The 25,338-nt window shown below is 45.7% G+C and overlaps 1 pseudogene; it reads right to left on the bottom strand.

Annotated features, from left to right (window-relative positions):
• Positions 1-5,515: 5,515 nt before the first annotated feature.
• Positions 5,516-9,400, bottom strand: LOC133920600 (galactoside 2-alpha-L-fucosyltransferase-like; annotated as a pseudogene).
• Positions 9,401-25,338: the final 15,938 nt, after the last annotated feature.

The raw sequence follows: 25,338 nt of genomic DNA, 5'->3' as shown, positions 1-25,338 counted from the left end.
TGAACTAAAAAAATTGATTCCCTTCAAAACAAACGCATTAGTCACAATGATACGGTTGTCATTAATCACCAAAACACTTACCACTTACCTAGGGGCCTAGATGCTACATATGGCATGTCAAAACATGCTGTAGCCCACGAAAAAAATGAACTTGGCTAATTGTGGCCTTTTTTCTCAGACTTTACTCAATGGTTAGTGGGCTAATACTGGCTCGACCTACAACTATTGAGTTGATGGGCCACGCTACTTATAAGAGTTTTGTACACTGAGATCCCTACCTCAGGGACATCCTATACACAAGGCACGCTACCCCTAGCTACAGAATAGAGCAGCCCACTGTCGGTGATACAGGAACCAGGGGTCCCCGAGTCCCGAGGCCAGATCAGCAGTTTGCCACATGGTGCCCTCCTGCGAGGATCATCTCCGCGAGGTATGAGAAGACTAAGTCCCGGGAGAGGGTGCTCGGGGCCATGAACAGTGGTCCCCGAGTACCCGAGTTCCCCGATGATCTGAGAAGACCAAGTGTCGGGAAGAGAGTGCTCGGGGCCATGAATAGTGGCCCCCGAGCACTCGAGTCCCCCGATGACCAGAAAAGCCGAGTACCAGGAAGGGTGTGCTCGGAGCTGCGAACAGTGGCCCCCGAGCACCCGAGTACCCCGAGGACCCAAGGAAGTTAGTTCCGGGAGAGAGTGCTCAGGGCCGTGAACAGCGGCCCCCGAGCACTCGGTTCCCCGAGGACCTGAACAGTCAATTCTGGGAGAGAGTGCTCGGGACCATGAACAGTGGCCCCCGAGCACTCGGTTCCTCGAGGACCAAGAAAGGGCATATCCGGGAGACAGTGCTCGGGGCAGTGAACAGTGACCCCCCGAGCACTCGGTTCCCCGACGGCCTAAGAAGTCCTTCGCCGGTGGCCCCCACAGAGGTCCAGCGATGAGGTGTCAACCAATGAAAGGCCCGATGCAGCATTTAAGAGGGCGTGTGGCCTGTCACTTCCAACTGCTCCTGCCACGCTCGGTGTCAGTCCCTGCCACGGCCTGGCAGGGAGGCGTGGGGACATTTAATGCACGGGTCCCATCCCGCGTTATCCGGTGCGCCTCAGGATAACATCATGAGGCCCAAGGCACCCCGCCTACCGCCCTGCTGTGTCAGGCGTACAAGACCGAGCGGGCACGCCGGGCCGTTTAGTGGCTGCCCGGTGGGCCCTCTCCACGGCGCCTATTGCAGAACGACACCATGACGAACGAGACCAGACGGGGGCGCGTTTTCAACCCCCCCCCCTCACTTCACGCAGCAGCCCATGATGGTTGCATTCCATTTATGGCACCTTGGAGCTCGTGCCCTCCCTTTCTGGGCATGCTACCGTTGGCGAAGTATTTAAGGAAGGGCTGGTCGACACAGAAAGAAGGACTCTGAGACAAGTAGCAGAGAGAACACTCTTGGATAGACTCTCGGACAAGGAGGAAGCCGAGGAAGAAGACAGGTCCAGTACAAGCACAGAAGCTGAGATCACCGAAGAACAAGGAGCCCGAAGCTCTAGGATAGACAAATATTCTTGTAACCAGCAACATCCCTGAGAGACATTCTCAGTGCATCTATAGCATCCACACAGGAGTAGGGTATTACGCTCAGTGCAGCCCAAACCTGTCTAAAAACCTCCAGTGCATTTACTGCATTCTGCATCCGATCATTCCATTCCACCTGCTATCGCATTTACGCCCATTTATTTCACCCGCAAAATAGATTCAGAATCATCCCACCGGCCGAATCTCAAAGGGGGTCCCTCCAGATCCCTGCTTTAGGAGTTCACCCTCCGACAGCTGGCGCGCCAGGTAGGGGGTTGCATCCCTGAATTTGTTTTGTTTTCCTGCAGAAAAAATGGCAGGTGGTCCTCGTCTCCGACGTACCGGCTCCAGCTCCAGTGAGGAAATGGAGCCCCTGGCGCAGGAGGCCCCAGTCGCTGCTGTTCCTCAGCAGCAGCCACAGTCCGCCCGCACGGCGCTCCCGTCTCATGGGGACCATGGCGCCGGGCCTAGTAGGGCCACCGCCGCCGTTGCAAGCACACCGCCTAACCCTCAGCAAGCGACAGAAACTCCTGCCGCGAGGTCCACGTCTGGACAGTGCTGGACACCGTTGCGGCACAGGCTCGCCTTCGGAGATGCCAATCCTAGGAGTGCGCTGCTTGCGGCGCAAGCTCTCCTCAGGCACCCGCCAATCCAGGCGGCGAGGGAAACCCCAGAAGGCCGCTGGCTCCAGGAGGTGGCCGCCTTGCTGGGCACGGCTCACCGCCAGGTGTTGGCCGAAAGCTCCCGGGCTACCTCCCACTGCGGCGCAACCAAGGCCGGTCCATCATCAGGTGGCGGCTGAACCGGCCGGGGGGCCTCCAAGCGGAGTGCCGCCCCCCCTGGCCACTACCGGAGCTCAGGACCTCCGCTTGCACCTTAACGAGCGGAGGGCCGTTGAAGACGCGCGTATTACCCTCAAGCGCCAACGGGAGTCCCGGCATGAGGCCGAAGCTGAGGACCAGGCCTCCTCCATGCCGACCCATGACCGCCAGGGCTCCCCGGCTCACCAGCGTTCACCGCCCAAGGGCGCTGTCAACGCAGCAGGGTACGGCACAGGATGCCGCGCCTTCACCAGCGAGCTCCGCCGGGTCAGATGGCCCACCAAGTTCCGGCCAGAACTGCTGGAGAAGTACGACAGGTCCATCGACCCCGTCGAGTTCCTCCAAATCTACACCACCGCTGTCCAAGCGGCTGGCGGTAGTGAAAAGGTGATGGCCAATTATTTCCATGCAGCCTTGAGGGGCTCTGCCCGTTCTTGGCTTATGAACTTACCCCCAGGATCCGCCGGCGAAGTATTTAAGGAAGGACTAGTCGACACAGAAAGAAGGACTCTGAGACAAGTAGCAGAGAGAACACTCTTGGATAGACTCTCGGACAAGGAGGAAGCCGAGGAAGAAGACAGGTCCAGTACAAGCACAGAAGCTGAGATCACCGAAGAACAAGGAGCCCGAAGCTCTAGGATAGATAAATATTCTTGTAACCAGTAACATCCCTGAGAGACATTCTCAGTGCATTTATAGCATCCACACAGGAGTAGGGTATTACGCTCAGTGCGGCCCAACCTGTCTAAAAACCTCCAGTGCATTTACTGCATTCTGCATCCGATCATTTCATCCCACCTGCCATCGCATTTACGCTTATTTATTTCACCCGCAAAACAGATTTAGAATCATCCCCCCGGCCGAATCTCAAAGGGGATCCCTCTGAATCCTTGCTTTAGGAGTTCACCCTCTGACACCCACCAAGGCCCACCAACCTTGGTCCGCCTAGTGCTTTGGGCCTAGCAACAAAAGGGTTACAAGAGGGTGGCCCGGTCATCGGTGGCTGCCTCGTAGATCACTAGGTAGTTTAGCTAGTTCTACTAGTTAGCTTACTAGGTTACTAGAGTAGGGTTTCTGGCGACGATGTGGTGTCCACTGACGTTTTTGGCCCTCCAAGGCAGAGCTGGTGAAGGAGACGACAGCATCACTAGCGTCTTCATCACTAGGTCGGCAGCTTAGAGGTTAGTTTACCTCCTTTTTGCGAAAGGGAGGGAGTTTCATTCATCCCCTTCTGTGGGTTTTCTTTCCTCTTTGTTAGTGGTGCTACTGATGATGGTGGATGAGTTCTCTAGGTGCTTTCACTCAAGTCCCGCTTGGTGTGGTGACACTGGTTTGCTTCCTTTGTTTCTATCGGTTGGGAGATGGCCAATTTGCTTTCATCGTTTTAGATGCATCTTGGATGGAGTGCTAGGGCGTTGGATGTTGCAGCTTTACCAAGGTTTGGAGTCCCCTATCGATGAAGCAAGAGGATTTGGTTTGGTTGCTTCTTTGCAACAGAAGGAATCCGAGAACAAAGAAGGTGAACAGAACCTTCAAGGGCTTCTTTGTAATTTTGCTTTTTGTTAAGGTCCTTTATGTAACTGGGGATGTACTGTGCTACTTTTAATATAATTCCCCTTTCGCAAAAAAGGTAAGTTTTTCTTTTTCAGTTTTTTCGTTTTGTTTTTTTTCTAAACTTTAGTGATTCATTATTTTCTGATTTCTAACTTCATGCTTCTCAACATTTTGGATTAGATTCAACATTTTGTAAAACCTACTTCAACATTTTAGAAAAACTAGTTCAATATTTTATTTAAAAAATCCAAAAAGAGAAATATTGTTATTAGATCTTATTTATATATATATAATCCTATAAAATACACGAATTATGGCAGAACTGAACGATCTCCACCATCTATTCAATTTGATCAAACGGTCATCGTGTAAAGATTTTTCCCATTTCTCCTTCCAAAAATACATTTAATATCATATTAATATTTCATATCTAGATATATAATATTTGTCTTCCATATATTCTAAAATACATTCAATCTCTTATTATTTACTTTTCATATCTAGACATCTAATATTTGATTTTTATACATTGATATATCTTAGATAGATTACACGTATATGAAACACATGTGTAGCTACTAATTATTCTAAACAACACGGTAGTTCAAATGGATTCAAAAACGTATTTACGGTTTGAGATCAAAGTGCGTTTAAAGCTTACATCTCAAATCCATTTTGCACCCACCCATCCCACCAGGCCAACCAGAGCTGGCCACATGTCCAAACATACATCATTATTGTCCACATATCTCTCACACTCGTGCAAATCTCCGCCGTTGGCTCAGTTTAAGCATAAATCTTAGAGATAATTTCCCGTGTATCACTAATATTAATGAAATTCTTAATTTGTCATAAAAAAATCATAATCCATTTCATGCTATCACTTGTTTTTTTCTTTCTCCTGTATGTCACCATGACAAGAGGGATGAAAAAACTTAATTTTTCATCTCCTATGTGCTACTGCCGTCACCACTGTTACGACGATAATGACACTTAAATTAGTAGCATAGAATGAATTATGATTTTTCTAAGTAGTAAGTCGAGAATTTCATTCGTATTCAGTGACATGGAATTATCTCTGCAGGTTAAGGCGCTACCTTGAGGCTAAACAAAAGAGGGACCTCAGCAGCCACGGTCGATCAGGCCAAGCCTGAAGCAGCCCACGGGCTTCTGTTGCCCGACCCCACTCTGCGCCTTCAATCGATCGATCCACTCAAGCGGCCATTCACGGGCGCCCACAAACCTAGCTCAGGCACCCCACTTCCTGCCGCTTGACGGGGCCGGCGCCTCGAACTCTCTCGGCGAACAACGTCGGCAGGCCGCGTCGTGGCGTCGCCCGGGCGTGGGCGGCCGGGCGAGGGATACCGCCGGCCGTGCTTGCGCCTGCCACCGTGCGTCCGCGCCAGGTGGGTTTGGTTTTTCCCGATTTGGGTGTTGTTTCCAACTGCGGATTCTTTTTCCCTCAGTATGGGGTTAGGTCTGAAGATAATCGTCGATTGGAATTTGTGATTGTAAAATTAGGTGCATAATTTCGATTTTTTTGTATGCACATTGCACATATGTGAACTTTTGATCACGAATTTTGGTTTAATGCCACATCCACGATGTCTCTGTACTGCATGGTACTAGCAGTTGGCAGCTGTGAAAACCATCTGGTGTTGATTTGTTGTTGCTTCTTAACTATGGAGCTCTCGTTGTTGAGTAGCTATTACGTGTGCCGATGAGCTAAGAAACAAGTGATCTCACTTCTGATCAGAAGAACAGAAGTAGTTCCAAATTAAGTTCAATAAACAAACAAAGTGAATACAGATCAGAATACAGTTCCAAATTAAGTTAAAACTTTATTGTATATGCTTCTACAGTTTTCCCCTGCCAACTGAAGCTATCTGGGTGTTTCTTCTACCCCTGGTTTCTTGTTTGCACGTCTCGTTGAGCCAAATTACATGTCAGTCTACTGCCATCCATATCAGGCAAATGTTACCACTGGCTGCTGCTTTCATTGACAAGCTTTATGCCCCAGCTGACGTCCAAGCAGCGCCGGATGTACGGCACCACCTTGTCCAGGTCCACGTCCCTTCTCGCCGCGCAGTCGTAGTACGACGGCGAGTGGAAGCACGGCTCGACGGAGAGTGCGCGCTGGCACGGTGGATCTGGCGCAGCCTGACCCTCTGTCCACTTGTCCCACGAGGGAACCCTCGCCATGACCCAAGGGTGCAGCCCGCCGAGCCCCTGCGCGACGTATCCGAAGGTGGAGAAGCCGCTGGTGACGAGCACGTCGCACATGCTGAGCAGGTACATCTCGCTCAGCGCCCTCATGTCGTGCGCCGGGTCGCCCGACCGCTGTCGCCCCTCGTGGCTCGGTTGATGCACCCCGCCGGTGACCCTGTCACCGTACTCGCCCAGGATCCTGTCGGAGTACCACGAGCTCAGCGACGTGACCAGGACGGCATGGGACACGTGTTGTTGGTTGCTGCGATCTCCGGAAGGAACTTCTCGTCGCGGACGCAGGAAAGGAGCTGATCCAGGATTTGCTGCGGCGGCTGCTTCTCCTGGAACACCCTTATCTGTATGCCGACGCGCCGGTCGGCACCGGCGAGGTTGGAGCGGTAGTAGCTCGTGACTGCGTGCCAGACGGCGTTGGTCGGGTGGAAGAGGTACCGGCCGAGGTAGTAGAACGTAGCGTCCTTCTCCGGGAACATGGCCTCGAGCTCGCCGAGGAACGGTGGTGTGAGGAAGAGCCCCGGCACGAGGTAGCTGTCCGTCCGCATGAGCAGCCACGGAACGCCGCGGAGGAGATTCTGTTGCGCACCGCAGTAGAAGAGCTTGTCGTGGAAGCCGTACCCGCCTGCGAGGTGGAGGTACACGTACGGCGGTGGCCGCGGGGCCGACCACGACACGTTCCCGTCTGCGGACGCGACGACGGCGCCGCTCTGCAGCATGTTCCCCAGGCTCTCCTTGGATTTCATGCCGTAGTCATCGAGGTGCCTGAGCGGGGAGCGCTGGCCAGCGGGCGGCAGAAGCCACGTCGCGCCCGGGAAGGGCTCGCAGAAGAGATCGGCTACGACCTTGCCCCCGTCGACGAGGAGGACGCGCTCGGTTAGAACGGCGTAGAGGAAGGCCGACGTGATGGCGAGTATCCGGTTGCCAAGGCCGCGGAATGTGATATTGACGAGGTAACGGCAGTTATCCTCCTCGACATCGGCAGCAGCGCCCTCGCCGGACTCGAGCCGCTGGAGCGCCTTCTTGTGCGCAGCCGTGCCGGGGCCGCACCGCTTCTGGAGCGCTTCTTGCTTCCGGAGCTTGGCGATGAGGTAGGGGGATGGCTTGTGCGACGATTTCTTGTGGTAGCCGGCGAACTCGTACCGGCTCCGGCACGACCGGTAGCTGAATTCAGCGGTGAGAAGGCCGTCGAGGAGATGCTCGGCGGTGAGGTTTGATGGAGGTATGTCTTCCGAACCTGATTGTGATCACACGTTTAGAAAAATTAGAAGTTACATACTCAGGGGCTTAACTAGCTAGAATCTTTATGATGTTTCGAACAAGTAAATTTTTCTATATTTGCGTGTTTAAAGAACTACTATATCAGTTTATTGTAAGGCTATCCATTCATAATATTTATCATTTGCGGTTTCAAGACACTCAAAAATGTACTTTGTGATTGGCTTTTGAGCTCCATCTCGTGTACTTCATCAATTTAGGAATTATGGACTTGCCAACCGAGTCCGTGAGTTGCTTGTGACATCAGTTTAGGGTTCCACTTATACAGGGATGGAGCTATGACTATTTGCAGTGAAGTTTATTCATCAACTTTTGTGGATATTAAGACATCTCATTACTGAACTCCGGACACTATCTACAATGAAATGTATTCATCAGCTTTCATCAATATTAAGATATCTCAACACTGAACTCCGAACACCAAATCACCCATGCTCATCCTCTTCCATCTTTTTATAGCAAGTGTCGTGTTCTTAGCACTGTACGTCTTTGACGTAACATTGCCGCACTGGCCGGCCGATTCGCTTGTCGCCTTCATCCAATTTTGTAGTGCCGTCTTGCCTCATCCACTAGCCTATGTCCGCTGCTAGCTACAGGTATAGAGTTGGAGGCTCAAGTGTCGCATAGAAGATATGCTTGAATCTTGAGGCTACCACAATATATAATAGGCTAAGGATCGCTGATCGAGGTGCATATGATATGTTCAGAAGAAGCACTTGAAAGTTGCACTTGTTTCGAAGTATATGTTGTAAAGCAACAGGTTCTAAAGCGTCAATATTAGACCAAACGCAAAGTAGAAGGGCCAAACGCAGAATTCTCTCCGAAAGAGTAGGAAATAGGCGTGCGCGTGTCCTCCCGGCCGCGGCTCCACCGTCGACGCGGCCGGGTGAGCTTATCAAGTACGTATGGCACCGCTCGACGGACCATGTCCCGAACGGTATCCACCCAGCTACTATTCCTACTAGGGTAATTTGTTGCATAGCTTGTAGATTTGTAGCGTAGCCCATCCATCGCAATTACACTCCCATAGCTACATATTATATCTTAAATATATAATCTCTACTATATAAATTATGAATTGATTCTTGCATCATCTCTTTTCCTACTCTCATCTCATCTAACAAAAACCCCTAAAATCTGAATAATTTACTCATTTTTAACATCCAACCTTGTCTTTCAACCTCTCCATCTTATTACCGGCTATGGATATAAGACCCATTAACCTATCTTGTTATCGGCTACGGATATATAACTCGTTTTACTAATAAAAAATAAATAAATAAATTTGAAGAAAAATTAACGGATAATCTCATCCTCTTTTTTCAGATCTCAGCTGAAATCAAACTATAACATCGTTCTTGATATATTCATTTGACGACGGTCCTATAACGCATCCACGTCTCCATATTTTGAGTTTATGTTTGATGTTACAACGTATAATATTTATATTTTTGTTGTAACGTACGGACACGTTCATATACAAAATTACACGAATGGAACATTTGGAGGAGAAAAAATATATATAGACATGGACAAGTAATTTCCAATTTCTTGGTATATTAGATTATCGGCCGGCAGCAACCGAGACTGGTATATAGTTGGCACATATAGTGTCTCGTTTTAGTAATTTCGAGGTGTCGGTATATTAGATTTGCTAGGTAGCAACGACGACGAAGTGCACTGTGTGGTTTGTACCGCGCGCGCGTGCGTACCTTGTGCGTCGTCGAAGAAGAGGGAGGCCGGCATCCCGTTGGGCGAGCCCCCGCCGGCGGAGAGCACGACGAAGGCCGCGGCTAGCGCCGCCGCCACGCAGACGGCCGGCAGGACCCTCCTCGTCGCGCACCCCCTTGATAGCCACCACCTCCTCGTCAGGGCCTCGAGCTGCAGCTCGGTCGCTACTGACTGTGAGAAGAAAGGCGTCGACGAGGGCTGCTGCTTGGCCACCGCACCCACACGGGCAGTGCCGCCGCCCTGCATGCCCATGCTTGCTCTTTTTGCTCTAGCTTGACTCGGGGAGAGAGAGAGAGAGAGAGAGAGAGAGAGAGAGAGAGAGAGAGAGAGAGAGAGAGAGAGAGAGAGAGAGAGAGAGAGAGCTTGGAAGCGTATGCGACCCGGCCACGGCTTGCCACTTGCGGCGAAGCTGCCGTGGACATATAGTCATATACACGGCCGGCGACGCGAGACATGCGCGTTGGTAGCGACGAAAAGGCCGGTAATAATTAAACCACCAAAGCCTCTACATCATAGAGATGTACGCAGGCCGCCAAGGTAACTTTGGAAGGATGTGCGGCCGGACTTACGACCTCCTCATCACTCTGACGATTCTTGTGGGCGGCTGGGTTGCCTAATTGCGTAGGTATCAGTTATTTAGACACTTATCAAAAAAAATTTCCAAACGAACACCTCGAGTCCGAATTGGATTTTGACATCCGTGTCGGATTCCCAAGTTGGATTTTGATATCTGTGCTGGCGGATTAGAGAGCACGATGAAGGCCGCGGTCAGTGTCGCCACCACGTACGCAGTGGCCGGCAGGGCCCTCCTTCCTTGTGCACCCCCTTGACGGCCACTACCTAGTGACGGACTTAGCATTTTCAAATTGAATGTACATAGCTAAAGTTTTATTCGATAACTATAAATATTAAACAATGACAAGATTCATTTTTTTAAAAAAAATAGATATCTGTACAAGCACAACTGTAGTCATTTACTCATCTGGCTGGACCGAACAGATGAATCCTTTGGCAAATGGCAATTGCCAAGCTCACCAGTGGCGGATCCAGGAATGAAGCAATGGGCACTAATTACTACGTACTAAAATTTTCATTTGTTTTTAATTTAAAGATGTGCTATCAAAATTAGAATGCCTCCGACACAAACACATAGAGATAGAAAAATAGACAAATGAAATGAAAATAATACATTTTACCTAGATAAATACCAATTAACAAAGGTAAAATCACTAACCTTGCGACATGATTCCGTGCTACATTGGCAACCTGCATATGTAAAATAGCATGTGTTTCAATTGCATTGGGTTGCAACCTCTTTTCCCTACTGCAGTGGCACACCTTGATATATTTCAATTGCATTGGGTTCATCTTGGTACTAGCACTATGAGATGATTCATCCTGGTACTAGCTCTCTGAAATAAAGTTGAGCATATTTGCAAGTTGTTACCCAAGCTATTAAAAATGCATAATTGTAAGCAGGAGAAATGAATACTGACTAGAATAGCAATTTGCAATGTAGCTCTAATATCATGGGGTCTGGTGAAGCCTAGCTTTCTCTGTGTTCAGTTTGATATTTACAGAAGTTTTCTAAGGGAAAAAGCAATGTGATGTAACACAATTAGTGTACAATTTTAAGAAAACTATGCCCATGCTTTGCTATGGCAAACCATTAGTTCAATTCCAGAAATACTAGCCAGGAGTATTGTCATATTATAAACTGAATGAGAACTATCCAATTTTTTATCATGGGAAATCATTCAGGACACTCCAAATCCTAAATATCTCATCGCTGGTAGATTCAGGACACTATCCAATTGGATGTGTAAAATACTGCACATAATAATATTTACCGGGGACGCAGATCATCTGCAGTTACTTCATAGAAGCTAACACTGGGCCCGGGTCCACATGCCGGCCTTTATGCATTACTGCAAAGGATCCCGATCATAAACCGGGCTTCAGATAAACATCATTGGAATATATAATTAGATGGGAATATGAGAAATCTGGAAAGAAATTCAGACCTGTAGTCAAAACTCAAAAGGAGCGGTAGTAGGTGAGCACATTGATGGTAGAAATTCAGACCTGCGTGCATGAAGAAGCAGTGCTGCTGGATTTGGACACCGATGGAAGAAACATACGAGTATATAAAGCCCTCGCCGATATGCTGGTGAGTTTGGAGCGCCAGATCTGTTGAGGTGGAAGCTAAGGGTGATGGATCCAATGGTAGGGGAGCAGGCCGACGAGGCGACGGGCGATGCCGCGACGGGATGAATCAGGGCGCATATATCATGCTCTTCCTGACCCTTACCTTTCCACGGTTAACATAAAGGTGTGTATCGTACCCCTCCACAGGCAACGTACGTCGTTGCACTAGTACAGTCGCAGCTATAAGACAATGGCATAACTTTCAATGCATGAGATGCATATAAATGTCATGCTTTATATATAGCCAACAACATAACTTCCAAGATATGTGTAATACTTCAAGAATTGCATGTTATAGTAAATGAACAACTTCAAATCGATAAATCTCACTTACTTCGCTTCTTAATTCAATAAATCAAGTAAACTTCGAAAAAATAAATATTACGGCAACATGCTCAAGCATAATCGAAGGAGATAATTACAACAAAGGTATATATGTCATGCTTTGCATACGAGAGAAATAAACAATTGTGAGAAACAAAACCTATCCTACTTCCTTTACCTGATCCAGGGAAAACGTTCAATCTTCAGAAGGCAAAACGTAAGTAACACACTCATATTTTATTTAATAAATTATTAGTAAGTTCTTCAATTAAAAAAATAGAGGTAACCAAACAACAAGTTAAAGAGTAGCCATCCGTTACATCCACTTGCCTTCACCGACGATGAAAGTGGGAACTAGCTGCGTCCCAAAGCGGCAACCTATGAACAAGTGTATAAATTAGCACCAAAATACTGCGACACTAAAAGCAAAAGGAGACACGCTCGTACGCTCGAAAACCTGGCAAAAACGATAACTGATGTCAGGACCATGAGCTCGGGTTCCCCTGTGCATCCTGTATTAATCCCTAGATCAAGTAGCTGATATGTACAGAATTCAACAGAATGAATTAAATACATACTTTGAATAAAATAAAGTAAAATAAATACCTAAAATGATCAAAAGATGGCCTGGTGGACAAGGATCTACAGCAGACCAACCAAGCAGAAGAGCCTACAGCATAGCGGAGCGAAACGAACGATGCAACCCAATGCCATGGGTAACTTGGGTGCGGACACGACCTTAGACTTCTTCTCTTTAACTTCAACTGGGTTGATGTTGATCTCCATCTCAACAATCTAAAAGCAACAAGACTGAGTACGGAAGGTACTCAATAAGTCCTATACTACTTCAAGGGGTTGATAAATGCATAATGAATATTTCAAGGATAAGACTTTACGGTATAGTTTTAAGCGTAAAACAGGTTTTATGCAGGTATCTAGTTATATTCTCTACTGTTAACCTTTTGAAACAAAACTATCCTGGTAACAAAGCTTTTAAAACAGTTTAAGACAAGGTAGCCTAGTAACAAAGCTTTTGAAATAGTTTAAAAAAGGTAACCTGGTAACAAAGCTTTAGAAACAGTTTTAAATCCAGAAAATAGTAACAAGTTATATCTAAGAGTTTTTCGGTTCTAGGAGGGGCTACACCGCACTCCGCGGTCCCTTTTATCATATCTGGTGTACCTCTAGTACCACACAGATCCTGACGGATTGAGCCAGTAACCTCATTACACGGATATCTAGTTCACACACTCACTCATCAAGACACACGCACCCAGAGTCTAATCAAGCGTGACCATACCATCGCATGTCCATGACTGCAGACACGGCTATTCGAATAGTTTTACACTCTGCAGATGTTGCACACTGTACCCATATGATATGCTCTGCCTCCATCGGTTGCAGGCGGAGGAGCAAATCATAGCGAGACACTCCAATCATTTTTCCTACCGGGCTTTTCTATGTGATTCATCAAGTGCTTCAGGTCTCATATAGACGGCAGACCCCCGATTTGACTGGGGTGGAAACTCCTTCGCGTAGAATCTGAAGACACTTGGCTCAATGTTGCCTCTCAGGCCTCCTAGTATGGTGCCCAACTCGGTCCGATGAAAGAAAAATCAAGTCCTGCCCATTCAGGATGTATGGTTGCACGGGGTGGCTAAGCATGACGATGCAAGATACGGTGCTTATACGGCTGGGGCAAGCATCTTCCATTGGCACTGAGTATCACCTCAAGCCCCCAACGTATGAGATAGCCTCCAACTTTCAAAGGACTAACCCTCTTGCCTCCACCAAAACAGTTTTCACCCATTTTTACACACCTCCCACCATATCCCACACGACATCAAGGGTTTCACAACCATCAAGAATTCATGGTATATGAGTTTAACATTGATAACAATAAATCGATATCTTCGAAGAGACGTATTTTAAAAGCGACATCTCCGAAGAGGTGTATTCCATCCTAAGCATGCTAGATATAAAGGCGTCGCCCGTTGTTAATATAGATAACAATAGATAAATTCTAGGGTGATATGTATTCTGGATGATGACATTTAAGGCATGACAAGTGTTGATAGGATTAACTACTATAAGCAGTTTAAAGAAAACGCGATACATAGCTCATGCTATAATAAGTCTAGTTTTAGTGGATCATGTAGATTATTTAAAAATATAGGTTCAATATGATGAAGGAAATAGGACTTGCCTTCACGAAGGTCAATTCATGATTGGTCTTGTCGTTCGAGCATCCCGGGTTCTTCATCATCGGACAAGTTATTCTTGAAGTGCGTTGATTTCATGATCCATGAGACGTTCTTTGGACAGCTCGAGGATCTGCAATTTGAAGAATTGAATAAATCAATACATATGATTTTGGCGTATCGAACCTGAAAATTAGTCATCAATGTGTATACCGCCTACCTCAGAATCTTCCGGCAGGATCGAATCCTCTGTGTTGAAGCTATGCATGAATTCCATTACATAAAAACCACATAAATTATTGCCCGGACCCTGCTTCCTACAAGGAAAGCCATGTTGGACTGTCCATTCTTTCGTGTATGGCCTGTATCTAACGCTCTTCTTGGTGTATCGCGGGTACACTCTATATGTGTGTGATTATTACCGTAAGTAGACTTATATTCAATCAAATCAAATATTACAAGAGCAGTAACGAAATGGTCGGTTTTTACCTTTGTAGCAAGTCAATGACGGGTTGGTAGGTTTCTTTTGGATTATTTTGTGAGTCGAAAATAAAGATCTTGCTAATATCTGACTGGATGACAAGAAGTATCCAGTGAAAACTATACATAGGTCACTATAGGTTAGTTGGTCCTAATTTCTTACGATGTATTGCTAAAAAGAGTAGAAACACGTACCCCCAATGGTAAGGTAAAAGTATGTATTTCTTCAATTATAGCTCCAGAAGACACTTCAATACATAGTCCTCGATTTTCTTTAGGTCGGTAGATTTCATCATTGTCGGGTTAACAAGATATGGGTCGATAAATCCCACATGCATGATGCACTCCTTCCTGCATCTTTGTACCTCTATTCTACACACGGAATAAGTTAAGAGATTCAATACAATGGTACAGAAATGTATATTATGAATTATACGTATACGACACTTATAGAATCCAACAACTCAAGATAGACACGTCGAGGGCATCATACTGGTACAGTCGATACATTTCCTCGAAGAATATAAAAATACTGTCGTCCCCGTGGAGGAGATCTTGTTCCTTGACTCTGGCCTCGAAACTTTCCCTACCCTCCTTCGACTCATTCATGTACCACGCATGAAATTTCCGAAGTTGATATGTCAGTTTAGCCCACTCGTCCGGCGCGACCAATAGTTCGCCCAGCTTAAATTGCCATCTCTTGGCTGCTTTGGGTGCCACGGACTCGTTAAAAAATTGCTCTCTTATCATATTAGCATCCTTAAGGAATCTTTCTAGTTGTTGTTCTTCCCGTACCTGATCGATAGAAGCCTGCCTCAAGGATTTCTTTCCTTTGATACGCTTGTAGTCTGATTGACGCTTAGCCACAGCAGGTTTGCTCAGCGTCAAGAGAAACTTTTTTGTTTCTTCAGTGAGTGGTTTTTTCTTCTCAGGCTCTCGCTTTTTAAAAAAATTCTCGACTTCGGCATTCACTATCGCTCTGTTTTCCTCTGCAGTTCTTTCATAAGGCAACTTCTCAGGTGCTGCCACCTTCTTAGACTGAGAGCATGTTGTCAACTTCGGAGGAGTTGGCAATTTTGGTGGCAGTGTTGCTGACTTCGGAGGAGGAGGAGTCGACTCACTTGGAGGCACTGGTGCTGACTTCGGAGGGGGAGGTGTTGGCTCCCTTGGTGGCACTGTTGCGGACTTTGGAGGGGGAGGAGTTGACTCTCTTGTTGGCGACTTGCGTGGGGGGAGGAGTCGGCTCTCTTCTCGGTGACGGTGGCAGTGGCAGCGACAGTGGAGGAGTTGGATCTCTTCCTGGTGACGGTGGCACTGGCGCCGACCATGGAGGAGTTGGATCTCTTCTGTGTGCTGGGTCTAACTCCGTATCAGACGACTCGTCTGTCTCATCTTCAAACAATATGTAGCGCTTGTGCCACAAAACGAAGCCACCCACGTTTGATCCGAGCCTCTTGGAACCCGTCTCTCTGGGGTAATCCATGTCAAGCTTACAGTACGGCTTTCGCACGGAGTCCACGTGGACCTTAGCGTATCCCCGTGGTATCGGGAGATCATTCAAGAGAGCCCCTTCGACGCATTGGTTGACCTGCCCCATAGCCACCGTGATGGTAATGTTCATAGTGGGAACGACAAGCTTGCACACCTTGCTTTCTGTGATGTCATCCACAGGGAAACGGGCTAATTCTTCTTCTCCAAACCCCGCGGACGCGCAGCTGCTCCGACGACCACCAGGGCTCACAACATTTTCTTCGTATTGCTGCTGCCTGATTCCTTGTTGAAATGATTCTTTGATTTCTCTGATTTTGGCGTCTGTCATCTGACGCTCTTGCACAAGTTCTTGTCGCACTACAGCCAGCAGGTCTTCCAACTCTTCTCTCCTTCTCTTCCGACTCCTATAACTTTCGGCAGATTCTGGGAATCCCTCTTTCCAGGGCACCACACCCTTGCCTCTGGTGCGACCTGGGTGCTCCTTGGTTCCTAGTGCCAAGGTTAACTGGTCGTTCTCCCTATCCGGCCTGAAAGAGCCTTGGGAAGACTGGGTGTGGGCATCTTCAATTCTCTGCATCACTTCCTGTTCTCTGTCACTTTTGAAGTTCAGACTGCCATCTGCCGCCAAGGTCACCCCTCTCACGTACAGATAGTGCTTCGCTCGTTCAATCCAGGGAGCCGTCTGAGGTGTGGCACCACTGCGGGTTACCTGTTCTTCCATCTCATCCCACTCATCGTATTTCCTCACGTACCCACGCAAGCCAATTCTGTGAGGGCACACGTTCTTCTGGGAGTTGGCTTTGTTGATCTCGCTTAGTCTTTGTGCTTCCTCTGAACGCTTGTGCTCTATGAAATCGTTCCAGAATGGTTGAACCATCAGATAATGGTCCCATTTTGGTGTCCGGCCCACCAAGCTATAATTTCTCCACAGCTTACCCTTGAAATTCTTGAACGCGATGGACATTGTTGATAGGGCACGACTCTTCGCTTTGGCCATGCTGCATCCTTCAGGGAACTCAAACTTTGCCAACAACTTGCCCCACATAAGATCCTTGATATTTTCGGGAACCACCCACACGTCATCCCGTCTGCCTCTCCAAGTTCTGTATGTGACTGCGACATGGTCCCTCATAAGACACCCGATTGCTGTCTTGTACGGGCCCAGAATAACTTTTGGTCTCGTGGGCTCCCCGACTGCATTGACCTCCGCGATGATGAAACGTCCCTCAGGCATCCTGCTGGGACCTCGTCCACTCCTCTCTTCTCTAGTCATCTCGTCACCACCCGGAGCATCAGCATCAGGGTCGATCTGACCCTCTGGTGCATCACCTTCGGCCGTGCCCTGCGCAGCCTCAGCGGCTGTCTCCAACTCAAACTGTTCCATGTTCAAGTACAACCTCGGGCTACCGTCCTATGTCTGGTCCGGCTCCATGTTTGCAGGCTCATCATGTACTGAGGCTGGAGCCGAACTTGAGGGACCTTGTATCAGAGAGGGGACGGGACGGGGCCGTGCACGGCGGTTGGATTTCGTACGTGTCATTCCTACATCAACATTTTAGACACAAGAAGCACTTGATTTAGAGATAATCTAAAACCGAATGCTATACTGGAACATAGAAGAAATGAGGAGAAAGGAACGTAAAATGCAAGGGCATAAGACACACAGAAATGCAAAAGTACAACATATCGATCAGGTCCATAAGTACAACATACATCAGTTTCAGTTATACAAGTGTTCATGGGCAGAGTACAGAACACATAATAATCAGGTCCACACAAGCATTATACATTCAAACTACTCGTCGCTATCATCACTCGGCAACCACCAGTACTCATCGCCCTCAATGTGGCCAACATCATCGCCCTCAACGTAGTCATAAGGAACCACGTTGTTCGGGTCCACGCTAGAATCTACATCATCGCCCTCAAGGTGGCCATCATCTTGACGGTTCAGCACCTCGACCGATTGAATGGATAACTTCTGAAGCCTGCTCACTACCTCCTCAATTTGGAGTACAAGCCGGTTCGCATCCATGGAGCACTTGCACGAACAGGGATCGAAGCTTTCGTTAGCCATCTTCCTTAGGTCTACAACTATATCATCGATCTTTTCGATGGTCCACGCCCAACCATCAGTCATTGTTCTACAACCATCCAAAATGGATAGGAAAACACATATGACATACCAAATTAAGAAGACTTTATGCTTATATCAATGAACTCCCAGTGTAGGTCTAAATACAATTCGTAACAAACATTTGAACCGAAAAGTTTGAAATCAAAATCCGGTGCTTAAACCCTTTTTGCTACTTTGTACCTTGCCCTGTCCTTGAACTTCAGGACACATTAGGGTTAGTGCTGATTATCAGGCAGGTTACTCACTACGCATAGCTTAACAGACACCAGGCTCAACTTGCAGCAATGCAGCATGCACCAAAATCCCTTCCAATGCTAAAACTAACGGGCCGAAATCTTGTATATATCTTACATTGGAACTCTTGTATATATCTTACATTAGACCACATAGAGTGTAAAGATTTTAGTACAACACTGCAGTGTTTCCATTCCCTTTTCTGAAGATATGCTCATCCCCTTCAGTTGCAGAAAACACAAATTGCTAGAAAACTGACTATAGATATATCAAGTTTGAATTCAGTGAGATACCAAGTAGAAATTCCTTAAGTGCCAAAGAACAAGAGGCAAATCCTCAAAATTCCCATGCAAAAATGCGGCTCCAAATTTTTTGAGCCAAAATTTCAGGTGGGTACATTTAGTAGACAAATTAAATCCATCAGACATGAAAATTATTTGATTACATGCCACCCAAGAATGTATAGAAAAAATACAGATATAAAAATAGAGATATAAAACATATGGATCTAACTGGGTGAAGAAATATGTGGACCCCAATAACACCGTCCAATAAAGGACAATATGAGGTAAGAAATACTACCATTACATTTTCCAAAAAAAAGAGTTATTATCTAACACAGAAGCTTGATTGTGCCTGCCAATCATATCACTAAAGTGTTGTAGAATGTCGCCACTAATCGACAGGCTAGGGCGCTAGACAACATAACAGAGCTGATTGGTGCTTCAACAGAAAATGAAACTGATTTGCATTGCTTCCTACGTCCCAATAAAAACTTGGTAATGATGAATGACTTCGTTTGATTAATGCTTTCCACTTGGTAGTGTAACATCAATATAAATGTGCATATAATACATTCAGACCTGAGACCTAAAATCCTTCATATACATGAATAAAAAGAGGGGGAAAACTAAAAGCTTTTTTTTTTGCATAGGTGTCACAGATGTACAAGAATATACAAGAGGAGAATTACCTAATACAAATATGAACTCTACGAATTAGCTGACTAATATAAATATAAACTAAATAAACCAATTCGTAGTAAACACTACGGCCATACAACCACTCATACTATGTGCTTGTCATCTCAACTTGAATTGATACTCTCTGGAGCTCAATAATTTTCAAATCAAAGGGGCAAAATATCTCCAAACAGCTAACCAACTGATTGGCATTGAGTTAAACAAGTTTACTACAAGGTTCATAATAGTGCTCCACCACAGGAGCATCCAAAAGCACTAACTTGAACGATGTTGCATTATTTCTTTTGGGATTTAACACCAACGACATATTGGCACTCATAACTCCTAGCATAGCAGTTATACAGCCACAAAGCATATATGTATATTTGAACTACACATTTTTCACATGTATTTAGGTAATCAACATGGCCAAATGTTATCATGCTGAGGTGGAATGGCGTGATAAGAAATGGGTGGGTGGGTTGCTAACCGAAACCAAAACCGAGTAGGAGAGGTGGTCCTCGGTGTCGGCGTCAAGGGCGGCGGCGGCTCCTCCTCCGTGGGGGGTGATGGCGGCGAGGGCTTGGGGACAAATCGGCGTCGGGAGGCGGCGGCAGCGTGTCGGGGCTCGAGTGACTGAAGCGAACGAGGAAGGCAGCGCTAGGGTGAATAGAGGAACGAAGATGCGGCTAGGTGTTGGAGATAAATATAGGAGACGTATTGGTGTTGGTTACTACATAGAACCGGCACTGATACTTCAACTATCAGTGTTGGTTACTACATAGAACCGGCACTGATAGAAGTTTTCCCAGCAAAATAATTCTTATAATGTGCTTTGTTTGACAAAATAAATGCTTTAATGTGCTTTGTTGCATATAAAATTAGTTTTAATTCTAGAAAATTGCAAATAAATTTTAAAAAACTTTTTAACTTGTTTTATGTTAAAAAATAATTCTAGAAAAATTCAATATGCACTTGATATAAATTAAAGCATATTATTACATCACCCATACATGTCCTTGATACAAAATAAAGCTTAACCTAAATATTATACAAATTTCACCAAATACATGAAAGCAGCTTCCACTGAACGATTAATGCTTCGTTATGGTCGTGACGTATGTAGGTAGCTTCCGCAGTGTCATCAATGAGAGGTAGTTCGACATTCTCTCCAAAAGGAGGCAGATCTTCGAATTTGTCACAGTCTTCGTCGTCAACAACATTCTCAACACCGACGATTTTTCTTTTTCCTTGAAGAACCACGTGACGCTCCTCCTTGTTAGCTGGGTCGGGTCCTTTACATAGAAGACTTGTGCAACATCGTTGACAAGCACGAATGGTTGTTCTCTGTATCCGACGAGTTTGAGGTCCACGGTAGTCATACCGTACTTGTTGACCTTGACTCCCCCTGTGAGTCTGACCCATTGGCACCGAAACAGAGGGACCATCAACTCGCCATATTCAAGTTCCCAAATCTCCTCTATGAATCCATAGTAGGTCTCCCTGTTGCCAGCGCGGTCACAGGCATCAGTACGGACACCGCTATTTTGGTTAGTGCTCTTGTTGTCTTGTGCTCGCATATAAAATGTATAGCCGTTAATCTCGTATGCTTGGAATGTGCGAATCGTAGTTGATGGGCCATTTGCCAGCAGTTCCAACAGAGCATCGTCGGTATCCTTACCCATCATGAGTTGACGTAACCAATTACCGAAATTATCTCTGTGCTCTTTTGCGATCCAGTCATCTGACTTCATTGGATTTGTGGAGTGTAGCATGCTCACATGCATTTTGACATACAGGATCACTACAACTGCCTATTGCAGAACTGCAAAATGTGCTTGAGTGAATGAAGCACGATCTTTGATATGGATTGAAGTATGACCTATCATCCCTTTCCCCTTTAGCCTCCCCTCATAGCGAAATATAGGCATACCAATCGCGTTCAGTTTCATATAGTCAATGCAAAACTCAATGACCTCCTCCGTACTCCACCCTTGGGCAATGCAACCTTCCGGACGACCTCGGTTACGAACATATTTCTTCAGAACCCCCATGAACCTTTCGAAAGGATACATCTGATGTAGAAACACTAGGCCAAGGCTCTTTATCTCACCCACAATGTGAACAATTAGATGGGGCATTATATCAAAAAATGTCGGAGGGAAAATAATCTCAAACTGACATATAGTATGGACCACGTCTTCCTGCAGCTTTGCCAGTTTGTTCGGATCAATGACCTTCTGTGAAATTGCGTTGAAGAACGAACACAGCTTAATGATTGGGTCTCGAACCTTATCCGGCAGAATACCTCAAATTGCAACTGGAAGCATCTGCGTCATCATCACGTGACAATCATGAGACTTCATGCCAACTAACTTCGTATCTTTCATGTTTACAAAGTTCCTGATATTGGAGGAGTAACCGGTCGGAACTTTGACATCACGCAAGCAACCACACAGGCGGATCTTCTCTTCCTTGCTCATAGTGTAGCAAGCTGTGGGAAGTTTCTTTTTGCTATTGTCTAATTGTATGTAGTGTAGGTCCTTCCTGAGGTTCATTTCTTCCAGGTCCAGCCGTGCATTTAGTGTATCTTTTGTTTTGCCGGGTATATCTAGTAAGGTACCAATCAAGCTATCAAACACATTCTTCTCCACGTGCATGACGTCGATTGCGTGTCGGACCATAAGATACTTCCAATAAGGCAGCAACCAAAATATTGACATCTTTTTCCACATGGGAGCATTTTGCCCAGCCTGCATTTTTGTACTGCCTGGCCCCTTTCCAAGTACAACTGTAAGTGTACTAACCATCTTAAATACCTATTTTCCACTACGAATCTTCGGAGCTTGACGAAGCTCCATTGTCCCATCAAAAGCTCTTTTATTCTTGCGGTATGGATGATCCGGACGGAGGAACCTACGGTGACCCATGAAGATCATTTTCCGGCTGTTTTTTAGCCACCGCCCCTCCGTTTCCTCCAAGCACTGAACACATCCATTGTACCCTTTTACAGTGTACCCTGATAGGTTACCAAGAGCAGGCCAATCTGAAATTGTCACGAACAGCATCGCGCGTAGGGTGAAATTCTCATGTCTGTACTCATCCTATACCCGTACGCCATCTTTCCACAGTACAAGAAGATCTTCCACCAATGGTTTGAGGTACACATCGATATCGTTGTCTGGTTGATTCAGCCCACTAATCAGCAAAGGCATCATAAGGTACTTCCGCTTCATGCACATCCAAGGTGGAAGGTTGTGGATACAGAGAGTCACAGGCCAAGTGCTATGAGTACTTCTCGTGTTGCCGAAAGGATTCATCCCATCCGTGCTCAACCCGAACCTTATATTCCTCACTTCATCTCTGAATTCCTTGTATTTCGAATCGAATCTCCTCCATTGCATGCCATCAGCATGGTGTCTAAGCATTCCATGTTTCTTGGGCTGTTCGGTGTGCCATCGCATCAGCTCGGTATTCGCTCTGTTAGCAAACAATCGCTTCAAACGGGGGACTATAGGGAAATACCAAGCCACCTTAACGGGGGGGTCTTTTCTTCTTTCTCTTCACCCCTACGTCATCGCTCTCGATATCATCAACGTTGCTCTTGTACCGTGGTGCATTGCAAACGTGACACGCTTCCAAGTCTGCATCCTCACCGCGGAACAACATGCAGTCGTTTCCACATGCATGTATTTTCTCTACTTCCAATCCCAACGGGCAGATAACCTGCTTGGCATGGTACGTGTTTTCGGGCAACACGTTCCCCTCTGGAAGCAATTCCCTCAAGAATTCTAACAATTCATTGAAACCCTTATTGGCCCAACCATTGCTAACCTTCATTTACATCAGTGTCAGCACCACATGCAACTTGCTATGCTCATCTTTACAGTTCGGGTAAACTGGTGTTTTAGAGTCCTCTATCATGCACTGGTACTTTTGATATTGTCTTTCAATGGTGAAGTCTCCCTCCCCATCGCGCAACATTTGTTCTGTGCCTTCTTCATTGTTGCTAACAAAACTGTCCCAATCATCGTTCTCGACAAAAGTATCTTCAAATGCCGACATATCGAAGTTTTCGTTAGCCGTCGGATCATTGACTCCATCTCCTTCGACTGTTGGTTGCCCTTCACGCGCAACATCTGCAAGTTCACCGTGCTCAGTCCAACGGGTGTAGCTAGCTTGAAACCCCTGCGAATCAAGTGTGCACGGATCTGCTCTATGTTTGAAAACTGCTTCTCATTTTTGCAGTCGACACACGAACAACATATATAGTGCTCGTCATGCTTCCCTTTTGGCTTCTTGTATGCCGCGGCAGCCCTCAAAAAAGTCTCGATGCCAACAATGAACTCTGGCCCTCGTTCCTTGTACATCCATGACCGGTCTATCTGCAAATCATTATAATTAAACACATTGGACTTATAATCATTAAATATTTCAAAATCTAGAACATATTCATCGAATTACCTCGCATCCTGATTGGTCCCTATTTGAGGGCCCATCTCCTTCCGGTACTTGGGCCGGGTCGGGGGACCCGCCTTCCAAAGGCTGCCGAGTCTGATTACGACCCGTGGGTGGACGTGCCATCCCTACAACACAGTATTTTATTAACTATACATGTTAAATTCACTATGTTGATTAATTAACAGAGGAAATCTACTGGATTATTATTAAAATTCATGACTTTAAAAATATACGCAATCCACGTACTAGAAAATTAGAGCTAGATTTTAGAGACATTTTGCAAATACCTCCCTAATTTTTTATTCTTTGGATGCCACTCGAATGACAGTTCTAGCTGTATTTTTGCAATTTTTGAATGGCAATAACGGTTCAACAAGTTGCAAAGTTGGAACTCGTTAAATCATCTACAATGATAAAATTGCGACCTTTCTCTAATTTATATGGATATTTGAGCTCTTGCTCATTTCAAATTTCAACACCAACTAACAACCACCTAAATTCAAACCTAGAGAAATCTAGCAACTAAAATCCAACTAAGAATCAAATTTAGATCATCTCTATACATCTAACAACGACAAAGTTGCAAACTTTATCTAAATTAGATCTCAACTACATCTCTAAATCCATAACCATGGAACAAGCACCATCCATCATCAACCCTAGAGCAATCTACCAAGTAATCTATCCAAAAATGAAATATAGATCTCACTAACATTAAAACAGTTGACTCCTCCAAATTTTGAAGGCTCCCACACAAAAAAAAAACCTTGAATCGCCAAAAAAAATGGTAATGAGGCGATGTAACACTGGGCTGCGGCGGCAGCGGCTCTGTTCTGGGTTGAGACGGGGAAGAAGATGGGCTATATATACTGTAGCAGGCTATCAGTGCCGGTTCTTAACTCCAGGCCCTCGATCGCGGGCGGGAGTTTTAGAACCGGCACTGATACCACTTTCAGTACCGGTTTCTTTGAACCGGCACTGAAGGTGGCGGCTATTTTATGGGGTTCTGTAGTAGTTTTTTCATTTTGTTTTTTTTCTTTTTCAGTTTTTTCATTTTGTTTTTTTCTAAACTTTATTAGTGATTCATTATTTCCTGATTTCTAACTTCACGCTTCTCAACATTTTGGAAGATTAGATTCACCATTTTGTAAAACCAAGTTCAACATTTTATTTAAAAAATCCAAAAAGAAAATATTCTTATTAAATCTTATTTTGTTGTATATATACTCTATCAAAATGCTCAAGTTATGGCAGAACTGAACGATCTCTACTGTCCACTTGAATTGATCAAATGATCATCATGTAAAGATTATTCTTGTTTCTCCTTCCAAAAATACATTTAATCTCACATTAATTGTCTTCTATATCTAGACGTCTAATATTTGCCTTCCATACATTCTAAATATACATTTAATCTCTTGTTATTTGCCTTTTATACTTAGACGTTCAATATTTATCTTTCATACATAGTTATATCATGAATTGATTCTACATATATAAAACATGTGTATAGTTGCTAGTTATTCTAAACAACAAGGTAGTTCAAACGGATTAAAAAACGTATATACGTTTGAGAGCAAATTGCGTTTAAAGCTTACATCTCAAATCCATTTTGCACCCACCCATCCCACCGGGCCAATCAGAGCTCGCCACATGTCCAAACATATATCATTG

Source organism: Phragmites australis, chromosome 6, assembly GCF_958298935.1.
Source record: "Phragmites australis chromosome 6, lpPhrAust1.1, whole genome shotgun sequence".
Lineage (NCBI taxonomy): Eukaryota > Viridiplantae > Streptophyta > Magnoliopsida > Poales > Poaceae > Phragmites > Phragmites australis.
The sequence above is the reverse complement of the archived record's forward strand: the minus strand, read 5'-3'. Positions and strand labels throughout refer to the sequence as shown.